At 41.4% G+C, this 14790-nt stretch overlaps 1 protein-coding gene across 1 annotated transcript in view; it reads left to right on the top strand.

Moving 5' to 3' along the window:
• STOX2 (storkhead box 2) overlaps positions 1–14790 on the top strand; it is a 136659-nt gene that overhangs the window by 26241 nt on the left and 95628 nt on the right. The gene's annotated exons all lie outside the window — the stretch shown is intronic.

Genomic DNA, 14790 nt, shown 5'->3' with positions numbered 1-14790 from the left:
AATGACTAAGCATGATTGCATCAGCTATATATAAGAGTCATGTGACCTTTGACTGTACTAGCCATAGGCTAATGAATGTATCATAATGTATATAAGTAAGCTAACTCAGTTAAGCATGTTCCTTGCTGGGGACAGGACCTAAGCCGAAGGCTCTGTCCGTTTAAACTGTATATATTGTATCAATGCCAATACATCCTTTCTTTGAGTGAACTCCCTGGCTCCAGTGGTTATTGCCGCACTCTGTGTATGCTCAGTTGCGCCTACGCTGTCAACTCGTGTCAATATTTTTATTGCATTTTCTAAAAGAGCCAAATCTAAATTTATAGCAAGCGCTCTCTCCTCTGATCAAGTGATTTGACATTATTTTTTCTTATTAGCCAATTATGTCTCGATGAGTTACTGCAATTTCCTAGAGTGGGGCCAGCATGTTAGTTCCTACTCAATCTTTCCATGAATTATGTCAGCCTGACCTATGTTGTCTGAAAAGGTTTAGAGAAAAAAGCAAGCAGATTATTAGAAGTTGGCTGAAGCCCTGGGAGTTCAGGCCCCCAGGGTCTGATGTGGTGTAATGGAAATGCTACCGTTTTAGTTTGCCTCTATGCTTTGTCCTGTGGTAAATTAGTAAATAAAGCAAATACTACAAAAACTCCTTATGTCTTGGTGCTTCCTCAATAGATAAGTGCAGTCCCTGAAATCTCTTACCAATTATAGAGGTTGGAAGTATGTAAAAGTAGTTTAAATAAGTCCTTTTTGAATGCACACCACACTCTTTGAAAGCTGCAATTTTATTTTATCTGTGTGGTGCAAATGATGTCAGAACTGCTGCTCAGATTTGGATCTGGCTTAAAATATAGGTTGGAGAGCCCCATGGCCCAGTTTGGTAAACTGCAGTACTGCACTCAAAGCTCCTGCTATGAGCTGAGTTCAATCCCAGTGGAAGTCGGTTTCGTGTAGCCAGCTCAAGATTGACTCAGGCTTCCATCATTCCGAGGTCAGTAAAATGAATATCCAGCTTGCTGAGGGTAAAATGTAGACGACTGGAAACAGCAATGGCAGACCAACCCTTGAACATAATTTTCCTAGTAAACATGATGTGACGTCACCTCATGGATCAGTAAATGACCAGTGGCAAATCCAACAGTATGACAGGTATGATACATGCCTGGGTACCACTGGAAGGTGGGTGCCATCCTTGCTGGCCTGCCTGCCTCCACTGTCACTGCCTGGCTTTGTGCCTGGCTTCGCCCAGCACCATGGCAGCCCTGCTGTTCTCCCTTCCCTGGGCTATGATTGTGGCTTCAGCACCTGCTGGTGTTGGGAGAGAGTGGGCCTGGCCAGTGCCTTCCTTCATCCCCCCTCATGCTGTCAGCTGGCTGCACTTGTGCACAGTGGAGCACCTGCTCAGAGCTGCCGGGAAATTCACACAGCCCCTTGAACAGAGAGAGACTTTGTGGGCTGCTGGTTCACAGAGGAGGCAGTTGGCTCCCGTGCCATGCAAGAAGCCTGCTATTTGCTGCTTTACATTAAGCCGCTGCTGAAGTTCCAGGACATTCCTCCCCCTCCCCCCTCCTCGCCCCTGCTCCATTCAACTCTGTTTGGTGCATATGACATTTGGCTCAGCTGTGGTGGGTGCAACTTCCCTGCCACCCCCCAACCCAAGCGAAAGCTGCAGCCCCCTGGCTTGCTTTAGAATTCTCTCCTTGGATGCTAGTGCCTACTTCATCGAACTAGGTAGGCACTAGGACCTAAGATGAGCATTCTAAAGCTAGGACAGTCCAGCATGTGGCAGATGAATTTACCATTCTACTTTGATCTTTATGTGGAAAAGAGTTTAATATAATTTATGTAGAGGGCTTTGAACTCAAAGCCACAGTGTGGATGCTATATAGTGAAAATATGAAACTGTGTGCTTCTTGGGAAAACACTTTTTAGCGTGGGAAGTGTCATTTCTGAATACTGCTTAGAAGCGGAGCCATTTCAACATTGACTTTACATTCTGGCCAATTAAAGTCTCATTTATAGGAACAGCTTTGCTTTGATGCGGATGGACTAACAAAAGTCTTTCAGTGGTTGAAATACTAGTACATTGTCTCAGGAATAGAATATGTTAAAATTAAATCATTTAATTAAAAATTTAGAGGCTGCAAACTTTCCATGTGATTTGAGTTGCTCTAACCCTTTGACCTAATGCATGCTTTCGACACTAAACAAGGGTAATCCCTGTTTCACTAAAATAGGAGACTTGCAAATTATGGCATGAATGATTTAAGTTGTCAGTCTTCAAAGAAGACTAGGAATTACCAAGAAGGAATCTTAATGTCTATTCTCATTCTTCTGCGTGACCTGACTAGCCCAGCTAGATGGTCCAGTGACAGACAGGCATTGCCGCAATGTATAAATCTTCAAAGGTTTATTTAATAGTAACTCAAACAAATCCAAAATGTCACAGGGAGAAAAAAAAATAGAATGCCAGAAGTGAACAGCACAGCAAGAAGATTCATAAGCATGATTAGTTAATTAAACTGAAAAGTTCAGAGTGTGTTCCTTCAATTTTTATCCCAAACAAAAGACTGGAGTTGGTTTGTTTTTGTAAACAGTAACATTATCTATGTGGGATAGTTTTCTTTAAGCAGGAAATGTAATGAATGTTGGGGTGTGGCATCACATGCAAGAAAAAAACATTTGTTTTATTAATACATTAAAGCTATTCAATACCTTTTATTAGGATAGTGGCCAGATCATTTTTTTCACCCATTCCCTCCTCTTTTTAAACTTTCAGTCTGATTAAGAGTTCTGGTAAGCTTGAAAGCTTGTACATTGTTTTGTGCTGCTAGTTGTGGCTTCTTTCTATATGCAAGCTTTGCCTTGCATGTAAAAATTGTGCTTGTGTGTTTGTACATGAAGTGGTCCCACTGTTAGTTCCATTTAATCAGCTGAAAGCCAGGCAGTTGGTAGAGTAAAAACTTTTCATCTGGTTGGCAGCCCTCGTTTTATTTTATTTTGTCTTGCTTTCAGCTTTATTTGCTCTGCTTAGACATGCTGTCTGCTGTGTAGACAGAGATATTTGGAAGGAATTTGTAACTGTTTTATTAGGTAATGGTTGAAAAGCAGGTGATTTGGGTCCAAGCCGTGTATCTTGAAATAAATTGCCCCTCAACATGCTTTTGAATATGACAGTTATGAGAAGCTGACAATTTTATGAAGAATTAAGTATCATAAATCTGGCAGTTAGAAAGGATTGAATATTTGGTCACAGCTGACTGGAAAATGAGTCGATATTTAAAAAAGAAAAGAAACATCCAGTTGTCTGTAACATGTTCTTTGCACAGATACTGTTTGTATCTGTGCAAAGATGCTACCTTTGAACGCATTTAGCTCTTCTCAGCATATAAGTGAGAACAGAAGTATGCAGGCACGATCAGTGTTAATTATACAGTTTGCAACAAGAGGTTATAAGTTGCTGTGAAATCACTGTTCTGGCTTGATAATTTTGCATTAGTGCCTTCTCTTAAATGTCTTACTGAATGCAACAGTTCATGAGATATATAAGATAGAAGGAACTAAAGCCATGTGTACCTTTCACATTCCTCAGAACTGATGTGTAATTGTTTTTATGTAACCTTTTGGGGCTTTCCTTATCACTAGGAGTTGAATGTCTAAACCTCTGTTTATTGCACTTTCTCTGTTAAACTGAATGTGCAATATACTGTCGAAGGCTTTATGGCTGGAATCAACTGAGTGTTGTGGGTTTTCCAGGCTGTGTTGTCATGGTTTGGTAGCTTTTGTTCCTAATGTTTCAACTGCATCTATGGCTGGCATGACTCTAAAGTCACCAGCCATACATGTGGGCAAAACGTTAGGAGCAAAAGCTACAGACCATGGCCACACAGCCTGGAAAAACCACAACAGCCAATGTACAATATTTCTTCAAACCTACAGTATGTGCTGCATTTTTTGTCATCAAAATATTATTTAAAGCAAAGTGATGTGAGCAGACAAGACTAGAAATTTAAACCAGCTGCGTATTCCTCCTGCGCATGCTGATTAAATTGTTCAGACTGTGCATTCTTAACTTCTGCCACTTATTTTTTTACTGTTTTCTCTTTGTTTTTTTCCCTCTGGTTTCTCTTAGCGTTTTTCCTGAAGAGAGATGCTTCTAACACCAGTGGAAATAAAAATCAGTGGCTTTATGTGGTTCATCCTTACAATTAAAACATACAAGAGCCTTAAATAGTAATACATTTATTATGGTAGAAGCTTTTTTGAGCTGTCAGATGCATTGTTACAAGTCACTGCCAGATTCATCAGTGCAAACCGCCATAGATATGCAAAGCAGGATTTACACAAGGATACCAAGAGTTGTCTGGTTGATTGATAGCTAGAGAATAATAGATAACATGGCAGAAAGTATTCAGTATTAAAAGGATAAAGTTTTACTGTCCTGAAGTTATGAAGGAGTCCTGTCTGTTTATTTGGAGTGAATGGGAAAAAAAATTGGTTTCCTGGGCCATGGAGCATAATGTTGGCGCTGTACCAAACTTAAGGATATGAACATGACAAGGGGCTAGCCTTTCTTTCAAATGGGTCATCTTTTTGCAAATACGTAAATTAGGGTCATTTTCTAGAAAAAAAGGTGGTTTTGGAATTCTTTAAACAAAGTCCACGGGGTTTTCTTTGTATGCTTTATTAGAGTTAGATAAGATATTATTTAATCTGATGTTTATAAAGAGAGCCCATTGTCTCTTTTGCTGTCTTGTATAGTTGTGTCTGCTTATAATTTTGATAAAATTCTTGGGGTTTCTGTTTTTTATTAGAAAATCTTTCCTTGAAATTGTTGATGGAACTTAAAACAGAAACCAAAGTTCGTCTGGGTTGTATATGTCAGCCAGGAAGGAAACTAGTTTTGGCAACATTAAAAAATTCTTTTCCCAAGGACAGGAAAGAAATGGGTGTAACTTCTCATGGAGGAAAGGGTGTGCAATTGATAGTAATGGCAGGATGTAATGAACAATTCCATGGTGAGCAAAAATTGGTTGTTGCTTTTCCCTACTGGTAAATAAACTAACATTAACTATTGTCATCATTTTTTCTTTGGCATAGTATACAGGAAGAGGAGTTCTTCTGGATCAGACAGATGGTTCATGTAATCCAACATCTTATTTCATACAGTAGCAAACCAGTTACTCTAGTGTGCCACCAAACAGGACATAGAGCCCAGGACATAAAGTCTCCATGCATGGCATTCAGAGGTTTGGTGCCTCTGGATATGGAGGTTCCTTTTAGTCACCATGTCTTGAAGAGACTGATGGATTTATTTGTTCATCAATCTGTCTGTACTCTTCCACTGAAAGATAAAAGTAGAATTGTACATTAATCCACCACATGCTGGACCTTCTTTGTTGTACAATGCTCTGCTTAGGTCCTCGTGCCTACCTGGTTCTGTCAGAGGAGGAAAGTTCTTGGAAAGTTTGGAGGAGGTGGAGATGGGTGTGCTGGCAGTCTGGGATGCCAGGATCTGGTGCACAGAGGTAAGGGAGAGAGGAGAACCAAATACCTGAACTGAATTGGACTCCATCTCGACATCTCCATCTCAACATTCTCTTCAAACTTGTTGGCTTGAATGGACTGCATCAGGTCCTGGCAGTTAAAAGTGATCTCTCCTCACAGTCGGTACTGAGGCTCAATATAAAACTCAAACCTTATGCCTCAGCCTCCCACAAAATATTCCCAAATCCCACCCTGCTCTTCTCATGACCCCTAACTTTCCAACTATATAAAAAACAAGGCTTTGCTCCCAATTGCTGCCTGTGTGCACAGGCGATCCAGGTCAATGCCTAAGCAAAGCACAGCAGATCAAGGCAAAGTCAATGCCTAAGCAAAGCACAGCAGGCGAGCAGATCAAGGCAAAGTCAAAGCCCCAACTCGCTCGCAAGGTCTCCTGGGAAGTATAGTTCCCACCAGGCTACTTTTTCAGCCGGCTGCATTTTGCAGTCAGCTGAACTCAGGTAAGTGAAGGGGAAGCGCCGCTGGGGGGTGGGGGTGAGGCCCAGCCACTTCTGGGAAGGAGGAGGGGCGTAGCTGGGCCTTGGCACAATGTGCGCACGCTGCCTGGGCGTTCCAAGGCCCAACCAAGCCCCTCCTCCTTCTGGAAGTGTGGGGGCTATTTTTTCGCCCCATGTGACTCCCTCAGGGGCACCTGGGGCATTTGTTCCCAGATTTCCCCATGGCAACTACGCCTATGGTTTGTTGTTGTTACTTATGAAATGCGGACAGTGCCTATGACTGTATTCTTGGGAAATCCCTAATTCAAATATCATCAAGGCCATAAACTCTGTTAAAGACAACTAACTAAGCATGCTGTGTCGGTATCTCTCAGCTTCTGCCGGGAGGAATCTGTGCACTTTCCAGGGCTTGTATCAATTCAAGAGGTCATGTATGTGAAATGCTGAGAAAACTGCCAGTGCAGTCTTGAACAGAGTTGGACCCTTCTGAGCCTATTCACTTCAAGGGTGCATTTTTGCTTAGGATTGCACTACATACAGAAATGCTTATTATTATGTACTTAAGAACAAATAATAGCAGTTTATTTACCTGTCTTTCTCCACCGGGAACTTATAAAATTTTGTTGATTATATTGTTGTCAACTAATGCTGAATGGGGAAGCCTGAGCCTGAATGGGGAAGAGCAGTCTATAAAATGAATGAAACAGTTATTTTCATGGTTTTATCTGGTACGAGTCTCTACCAAGCAACCAGGATGGGAAGCTTTAAAGAAATTGGCTCCCTCCCCCCATTTTAGAATGCAAATGACTAATAAAAATTGGACAGTAAATTACTCAGTGGATGTATTTGCAGAATTGCTGTAAGTCTTATTAATTTCAGTAGAATTTGCATGTAGTCAGTGATTGTTAGGGCAAACATATTGGCTACCTTCATTTCAAAATTACTATGTTTTAAATCTACCTTTTGCCTTAGAAATCAGTTCTGGAAACAGGAAATAACTGTCATTCTTCAGTGGTGAAGTTTGTTTTGCTTTCAAAATGATTTCTGTAACTCTCACTTCCTGCTGATGCCCACCTTCTGACCCTTTCTCTTGCTTTCATGAAAATAATCCATGAACCTGTTTATTAAGTGACATGTAGCTGCTGTATTCAGGAATGATGTGTTGGTGTATTTGAAAATACATTAGTAAAGTAGCAGGTGTACCCTAACCACACCCAAGATGTTTTTAAGTGGTGCTATTCTTTTGTCCTGCCATCTGGGGCAGACATTCAGCTTAATATCAGGGTGAACCCCCCCCCCCCATTTTTCCAATACTGTGAATGAATAAAGTACTCATGTCCCCTTTACCAGATGGTTCAACATATGGGAACCAAAAGTTTTTAACCAGTGTTTTAACTAGTTCTTTTTCACCCAATTAGATATGTTAGGTGAATTCAATAATTTGAATTTGAGTTCTGTTCTGGTTATAACAATATATGTGGTCTTCAGAGTATACATGCATGGGGGAACTTCTTGTATTAACAAAATTTAAATATGTAATGATTTAATGTTCGAAAACAGAATCTAGCTTCCCTTTAGTGATCTGTCAAGCGTTAGCTCATAACACACTCAATGACAGCATCGATACAGCATCTTTTTTAAAAAAAGTCCTTGGTGAAGTATATTTCTGAAAGGCAAGCATGACAAAGTATGGTGTTGGAAAGTGCTGTCAAGTCACAGCTAACTTATGACAATCCTGTCGGTGAGGAGTTCACAGGTGATTCCCATGGTGCCCACTGACTTTTTTAAAATAAAGTGCGCAGAGTGAGGTGGGTCTTATGCCCAGCAGTGCTTCTGATTGGCTGGTAAAGGCATCCTGCAACAGAGCTTCTGCTTGCAATGTTGAAGAATGACTACGAGAGTTCTGTATAACTTTGTTTGGCTCTGCCTCAAAAGGCTGCCATTTTGTTGTTGTAGCCACCACCCTGTGTCAGGCTGGAAAAGGTTGGGAACCCCTGCTGTAGGGTTTTAAAGGCAAGAAATGTTCAAAGGGGGTTTGCCATTGTATTCCCTCCAGATATTAACTAGAGCTGAACCTGTTTAGCTTCTGAGATCCTATGAGATTGGGCAGGCTTGGACCATCCAGGTCAGGGCAAGCAAATGAAGACATTTGCCTATTATTACATTGCACCCCTTGTGCTTGTAGAATATTCTACTTTATACCACTAGAGGTCAGCATAAACAAAGAAATAGACAGTCCAATGTAATGAAATAATTGATTAAGCAAAATAGTTGAGCATTTCCATAGTTAGTCTGAGTAAATATTTGAGGTAGGCAAACCTGTTGATTAAATAGCTTTTATGCTATTTTGATTGCTGAGACTAACTTCTAGGAAATTGTTCTGATAAAACACTGGAAGAAAATATCTCCAGTATATTGTTGCTGGAGAGCCAGTGTGGTGTAGTAGTTAAAGTGTTGGACTAGGATTTGGGAAGCCCAGGTTCGAACCTCTGCTCTTCCATGAAAAGCAGAATATCTGCTCTTCCATGGTATTCCAAGGAATACCAGGGGTATGAGGTGGAGGTAGGCAATTTCAAACCACCTTTGAACATCTCTTGTTTTGAAAACCCTACACATAGGGGCATAGCTACAGAAAATGGCGTCCAGAGAAACAACTAAAATTGCGCCCCCACCCCAACATTGGATACATTTTTTGGTAACTGTATCAAAGCAATGCCTCCCTGTTCCCTGAAACACCTCCACTAACCTGTGTCTCCATTCACATGCAGCATAGGCTTAAATTAAGACCAACTATACAGTAGACATCTCTGCTCAAAGGGATCTTTTCTATTATTGATCATCTCCCTAATTCTTCCTCCCTCCCCCAGAAGAAGCCAGTTCTCATAAATCTTCCCCATTGTTGAAAAAGCAAAGCCTGTGAAGGCTAAGATTGTGTGCACTCTTGAGATCTAATAATATTGGTAATAATGTTATGATTTTCTGGAAGGACAGGATCTGTAATTCTGAGGAGGGAAGGCGGAAAGCGGGGAGAGATGTGATAGCTGGAGAGGTTGATGAAAAGTGAGAAAGGTGGAAAGAGAAAAAGATGAAAAGCAAAATAAAGGAAGAGATATATGAGATAAGTGGAAGAAGGAGGCATCGGTGAAAAGAGAAAAAGAGGGAGAGAAAGATGAAAAGAGAAGGGAAAGTGTGGCCTCCTCCCCTCTGACTTGACCCCCCTCTCCTGGAAGAGGGGGATCCCCAAGCCAGTTTCCTCTGAGGAGAAAGAAGCTGCAGAGAAAGACACATCCACTTGCATCCCTGGCCAAGCAGGGAAGACCTTCCTCCATGGTTGTCTTCCAGAAGCCAAGAGCTGCAGGCACCCCTCCCCATTGCATTGATGCCCAGCTCCCCTCCCAGCCTGCCCTGGATCCTGACCCACCTTGGAACTGGTGACGCCCTGGCTGGTTGCCATGGGGAAGGTACAGAACATGAGGAGAGGGAAGCACCCAAGCCTGCCTGCATGCTTTGCCTCCTTTGTTTGGCACCTACAGCTTGGGATGATGCAGGAGGCTAAGAAGAGGACGTTGTGCATAGTGCAGGCACCTCTGGAAGCAGCATTGCCAGCTGGGCCTGCAAATGTTGAGGCCTTTCAGCACCTGGGCTAGCTTCCTGCAGCAGTTGGCCAGCAAAGGTCCCTTCCTCTTCTTGCTGCCAGTTCTCTGTGTCCCAGCAGCCTGCATGGGGTGGGGTGGGGTGGGGGGCTGGCAGTCAAACATGCCCCCTCATGACAAACTAAAGTTTGTGTCCCCCCCCCCCTGCTATGCCTATCCCTAAGGGGTTGTTATAGGTCAGCTATGACTTGATGACAAAAAAAGGGTACTGTTGCTGAAGGATTCCCTGATCAGAATCTTTAAGTAATAAAATTCTAAGGGTAAATTTGAAAAGAATCTGGAGTTTTTTTTAATGTGCAGTATCTATTTATCAGAATTCCATTCATTTATTCATGCTAGTTGCCCCATCCACATGCTTGTAATCCGGAAGGGAAGTTTCGGTAATGCAAAAACTAAACAAAAACTAGTCATGAGTTTTCACTTGGTACTGACTTCCCTCGTCTGCTTTGTGTATAAGTGGTTTCCACTTGCTTGATCAGGAACAAAGAGTGGAACTGTATGCATACAATTATTGTTGCTGTAGCCTCTAACCCTAATACTGCATAATATTAAAAAGTATTTAAACACTAAACCTCTCTATTTTTCAAAACTCTTGGTCTATTCTTACGCCTTCATTTCCACAAGGAAGTAGGGTGTTCTCTAATTTTGTCCTCACTATTACCTCATGAATTTGGTCTAGACTGAGAGGGTGATGAGCTTCTCAGTTGACTGAGGACTTGAACCTTGGTCTGGCTAGTCCGAGTCCAACCTTCTGATCACTGCATAACCCTTCCTTCCTGTCCTGTACTATCTCACAACGTAATGTATACATTCCTGATGCCGTTGTACAAAGGTCACCCCTTGCCTTTCTCCTGCTTTTTACTGTTTACAGTTCAGATATTTCTGGCCAAAGTACATATTTTAATACAGCATAGAAGCTCACAAGCTGCAATATGGTCTTAAAAGCCCCAAATTGGCAAAAAGTCTAGAAAAATAGGGTTGCAGCAATAAAGTAGTGCTATATAAATTTACCTGTCTAATTATATTTGACAGTTTGCTCTCTCGAGAACTTTCCTATATAAACATTGCTGAACTGGAGTCTTCTAAAAGCCAGTAATACTTGGAAACACATTCTTTACTGGCTGGATTTATACCTTTTGTTTAAGCCTGTTTTCTTTTTGGCATACAATATGCCTTCTTCCCTCCTCTGTCTTAGTTTCAAGTTTGTAGAGTGGTTTCCTTTCTTTGTCTTCTTAGATTCCCTGAGGTCAAGTGGTGAGAGTAGTGAAAGCTGAAATATGAGCTGGGTAGTATGTGATATACTTCCCCTCCCTTTGCTAATTAATTTTCTTAGAAATTTCCAAGCATCTGGAGTTGAGGACTAAAACCACCCTGTGGTATAGCAGAAACAGGATACAGCTCTAGCAATGTACTTAAAGCATGAGTCAATCCATATGTTTATCTCAGCTAAACTACAGTCACCATTGCCAAAGGATCAGAACTAAATGAGTTATGACAGCATGATATAGTCACATCTCGGAAGCTCAGCAGGGTCAGTACTTGGAAAGGAGACCTCCAAGGAAGACTCTGCAGAGAAAGCAGTGGCAAACCACTTCTGCTTAATCTCATGCATTGAAAGTCCCTTGCTGGGGTCACCACAAGTCAGATGTGACTTGATGCCCCTTTACACACCCACACATACAAGTTACAGCTTCAGCAAGAGACAAGGCAGAAACTGTAGTAAAGATCAACATTAATTTATAGAAAATGCACCAGCTACAACCTCCAGAACTAAAATAGCTTCAGCGGTGAAGTCCAATTTTCCTCTCTTTCTTTTGTCCAGAGTGCCATCCAGTTTTTTTGTTACATGTAGAAGCATAAAACTAAAAACTGTCTTTCATAAATGCAAGTTTAAGACTTAGGATAAGATTGAAACCAATGCTGCTTCCATATGAGGACATATCTTTCCTTGCTGTTGCAAATGCCTTTGTCTTCGCAGCAGCAGTGTAACTTCTGCATGGGGTGAAATCTGCTATTTTTTAAAAAAAATGTCCTCAAAAAGCTGTCTTATTACGGGGGGTAGGGAATGGTGAGTCAGGTGGCCAGGGATTATGGAGAAATGTATCCCTTCACTTCTAAACTTCCCCCAAACCTACTTTGCCTATGATCTTTTCGGAAAGATTTTATAGAAGCAGCAGATTTACGAAGATTTGTAACCGAGTCAGAGAAAATCCATTATAGGAATGGCTGGACACTAGTGCTATGCAGTAGCTCACAAGAAAACTTCTTCTGTTTCGTTCTCTGATGCTTCTCTTGTTGATCCATGAAATGATCTGTGATGCTTTGTACAATTACGGACCAAACTCTTGTGCTTGTAAGTTATATGTCGATTTTCCTAACTGACATTATGGAAGAGTTTACAGGTAATTTACAGAAAGTTTAGGAGCAAAGGAAAGGGTGTAAAAGGTTATGGAGGTTTAATTATAACAAAAACTATGAGAGAAGGGACAGCAAACAGTTTTAGGGTGCTGGAAGCCTCACTCATTCCTCCACTTTTTAAAATCACAGCCAACAAAATTTTCAGAGCCTTTACAAAAAAATCTGAAACTGCAAATGTTAGACTACATTCAAAATGTTGAATTTCAAGGCAAATTTTGTACTTGGCGGTGTGTGTGTGTGTGTGAGAGAGAGAGAGGGACACACACATACAGAGAGAAAACCCCTGAGCTGGTGAATGCCTGGTTTGTTTTTGTACACAAAATGCTGTAGGTATTATTTCTTACAAATATGCTTCTCTTTAAAGAGCAGCCCTGATAAAGGACTGGTACAGCTGCCAACTTTAATGTACGAGGCCTATCTGAATCTGACCAGTAATAATGTAAGGCAGATTACCCTGCTCCCCAAGACAAGTACATTCTTTCTAATTCTTTCAATGTAGTCATAAAGCTCTGGTGTTATTCTTACACCCTCAGATAGAATGAGCCATTTTTTCAGTCGTAATCCTCAACAGAGTTGCACGCTTCAAAGTCCGTTGAAGTCAGTGGGCTTAGAAGAGTTTAAGTCTGCTCAGAGGGCCCCTCTTCAAGTCTCCTCCCTTCTTTCGACAGGCCCTTTCTCTTACAATATTCTCTCAATCTCCTTTTCCTCACAAAGCACACCTTTGTGCTTTATCTTTCACCAGCAGGCTATCTTTCTGTCTCCTATTCCCTTCTCACCTCCTCAGTCTTATCATGGCTTTGTCTTCAGACTCTCTTGAATCAAAGAGTTTAGTTGGTTGGTCAGCCATTCTGTCTACAATCTTCCCCCCCCCCCCCCCCCTTGAGACTTTTGTCATTTATCAAGTTCTGTTAGTTTAAAATTTCATTGAAAAGTTGGGGTTAAAATTGAAATCTTTTGGAAATAAGTAATTACAGAGAGGAGTTAGAGCTCTGAAGGACAGTATATGTTGCAAGACCTAGATTCATTGTTGTGGCTTCTGTGCAGCCCCATATTGGACTGTGCATGTACAGGCCGGCTGCAGAAAAAAAAATCGAGAGCTTTCTAGCAGACTAGGAGCAAGTGTCCCTATTCCTTATGGGATTTTTATGCTGAAACTATCACATGACCCAGAGGAGGGTGCTACTCTCTCAGTTCTCTCCATTCCACTGAAGACCCCAAGAAACTAAAGTTCCAGAGAGTTTATAGGGAGGGATGTGTGCCTGCACAGAACGTTACTTAATAAGCGCAACCCTATTTTCTACCCCTGGGATGCCCATCAAAAAGGAACAAGACAGGAATACTCTCCTCAAGATAGTGGTTAGTCACTGCCAATTAGAATAGACAGTACTGGGCCCAGTGGGCTGATGGTTTGATTTAGTAACGTCATTTTAATACTTTTTGCATCCTTATTTTTCTTTCCTTTTAGATAAAATACAATCTGCTGTTGCACAAAACTTGTGAACGTAGGCAGAAGCAGAAAGGCCTTTTCTTCACGTTGGAAGCACTTCTGATGAACCCGTGAAGCACCAACTAACTCAGGATTTTTTCACACGCCTAAAGGATGTGTGAGAACTGAAGACAGAGTTTATAGGAAGGATTATTCAAATGTAAAAAGGAGAGATCGAGATTGTTACTTGTAATTAGAAGGCTGCAGATTGTGAAAAGCCAGAAAGTTGACGCAAGATGGCAAAGATAGTTTCTCAACAACTTTTTGCAGAGTGATTATTACATCTTTGATACAGAGATGTCTGTTAAAGACTAGCTGGGTGTTATTTCCAGTATATTGCACAAGGGTAATATATGTGTTTTCTGGTTGTTGTTAATTAACCCACAATGCAGTCCCTTGTTTGTCAGTTAATGTGTGGCCCAGCTGTAAAAGGCCACAGTTGAAACTGACAGGACTTTATTTATTTTATTTATTTATTAATTAGATTTTTATACCGCCCTATCCCCGAGGGGCTCCGGGGATACCGCCCTATCCCCGAGGGGCTTTGTGCACATCTCTATGTTAACTGCCATTTAGAAGTACTTGAGCAAGAAAAGAAAAACATGTGACAGCTACATGTGACCTCAGGTTTTCCAGTGTTCATAAGCATTTTACTTAGATATTCACATCCTGCTTTGCTTTCGGGGAGATCTAGATCAGCACATTGGAGAAGTAAAAAAGGATTAGAAGGAGCCAAAATATTTAGTTCAGGCATGGACAGCTCAGAAATGCGAGCACTGAAGTTGGGAGTTGGGCCCCTGCGTGGAGCTGCTTGTGCATTTGCTACTGAATGCTTTTGAGCAGCTGTATTTCAGCAATAGACTTCTGCTCCAGTCAACATGAATATGGCTTCATGACTTTGACTGTAAAGGTGTTAATTTAGGTGGATTCTAGAGCCACAGACCAATGTGGCAGAATGAGGTGTATATACTGTAATATGCTTACATTGATTGAGTTAGATGTTAGGATAAACCAAAGTAACCCTTAAATCCTGGTCTAGACAAAGCACTTGTGGTAATCTCAAGGATGCTGTGGAGAGCCAGTGTCATGCCTAATGTATTTTTTGCAAATTTAATGGATTTTCTGGCCCAAATCTCTGGACAGAGAATCTGTAGTAGGATGTGGCTGTCTCTCGGTGAAAGTCTGGCTTCTTGCCTATTCTGTGTTCTCAAACTGTTGGAAAGGTACTTCT

The sequence above is a fragment of the Sphaerodactylus townsendi genome, linkage group LG10, assembly GCF_021028975.2.
Source record: "Sphaerodactylus townsendi isolate TG3544 linkage group LG10, MPM_Stown_v2.3, whole genome shotgun sequence".
Taxonomy (NCBI): domain Eukaryota; kingdom Metazoa; phylum Chordata; class Lepidosauria; order Squamata; family Sphaerodactylidae; genus Sphaerodactylus; species Sphaerodactylus townsendi.
The sequence above is the reverse complement of the archived record's forward strand: the minus strand, read 5'-3'. Positions and strand labels throughout refer to the sequence as shown.